General features: G+C 48.1%; 1 protein-coding gene across 1 annotated transcript in view; it reads left to right on the top strand.

The window, feature by feature from the left end:
• Kpna7 (karyopherin subunit alpha 7) overlaps positions 1 to 1,451 on the top strand; it is a 24,488-nt gene that overhangs the window by 7,220 nt on the left and 15,817 nt on the right. The window lies entirely within an intron of this gene.

The following is a 1,451-nucleotide window of genomic DNA, read 5'->3' as shown; positions in this document are numbered from 1 at the left end:
AAAAAAAGAAAGAAAGAAAGAAAGAAAACCAACCTTAGGTTGTCATAGTTGGCAACAAGTGTCTTTACCTGTTAAACCATCTTGCTGGTTCAATGATGATGATTCCTCTTCCTCCTCTTCCTCCTCCTCTTACTCCTTCTTCCTCTCCCTCTTCTTCCTTTTCTTCTTCCTCTTCCTCTTCTTCCTTTTCTTCTTCCTCTTCCTCTCTTTTTTCTCTTCTTCCTCTTCTTCTTTTTCTCTTTTTCTCCTCCTGCTCTTCCCCAGACCACCACCACCACCACCTCCTCCTCCTCTTTGGTAGATTGTCATAAATCCATGCCAGGCCTCAGACTCACCAAGTATGCAAGGATCACCTTGAACATCTGATCTCCCTGCCTCTATCTCATCTTACCAGTGGTAGGTAGGACTGTACGTGTTCACCGCCACAACCATGTTTGTGTGGTACTGAGGATGGGACCTAGGGCTTTGTTCAAGCCAGGCAAGCACTCTCTCAACTGAGCCATGTGTCTAGCCCAAGAGAACACTTGAATACTCACAAGAGAACTGTGTGAGACAAGAGGCTAAAAACCGTCATGGAAAGCATTGCCAACCCCTGACTTAGACTAGGAAGAGGGCCTGGGATAAGGCCCTTGAGCCTCCAGTGTTCCACATCAGGTAGGAAGCTGGCCATGGTACTATTCACATGTGATCCCAGCATTCACAAAACTTCAGCAGAAGGATGGCAGTTTCACTGTCAGCCTGGGCTGCAGAGCGAACCTGAAGGTCTGCCTGCAGCTGCATAGGGAGCCGTGCCTCATCTACTCTGAAAAATAGGAGGCAGGTCATGGCTAAAGAGTTGTCAAGGGACGATTAGAGGGGTGGGCTCGATAGTCTCAGGTCCTGTTTCCACACAGATCACAGGGATCCCTAGAACAGACTATTTAGGAGAGAAGGTGGAAAGACCCGAAGGCAGAGCAGAAAAATGACTTTTTTGAGAAGGGGTGGTTTCCTGTGTAATCTGGTCCATCCTGGAACTCACTCTGTAGACCAGGCTGGCCTCAACTCAAAGATCAGCCTGTGTGTGCCTCCCAAGTTCTGAGATGTGTGCCACCATCGCCTGGCCTGAAGAATGACCTTAAAAGATCAGAGATCTTTTAAGCTGAGCATGGGGCTTAGGCTTAGGCTTAGGCAGGAGGATTGCCAAGAGTTTGAGGCCTGGGGTGCCAAAATGGATCAGAAGGTAAAGGTGCTTGCTGCCAAACCTGAGGACCTGAGTTCAAACCCTTAGAATTCACATGGTAAGAGGAGAGAGCAGACTCCAGCAGGACTCCATGGCACAAACATACTCACATGCATAAATATAATTTTTTTAAAATGTAAAGTTTCCTGGGCTGATGGTAAAAAGCCTTTCCGAGAGAGAGAGAGAGAGAGAGAGAGAGAGAGAGAGAGAGGGAGGGAGGGAGGGAGGGAGG

This window comes from Mus caroli, chromosome 5 (genome assembly GCF_900094665.2).
Source record: "Mus caroli chromosome 5, CAROLI_EIJ_v1.1, whole genome shotgun sequence".
Taxonomy (NCBI): Eukaryota; Metazoa; Chordata; class Mammalia; order Rodentia; family Muridae; genus Mus; species Mus caroli.
Note: the sequence above shows the minus strand (reverse complement) of the source record. Positions and strands in the feature narration are given on the sequence as shown.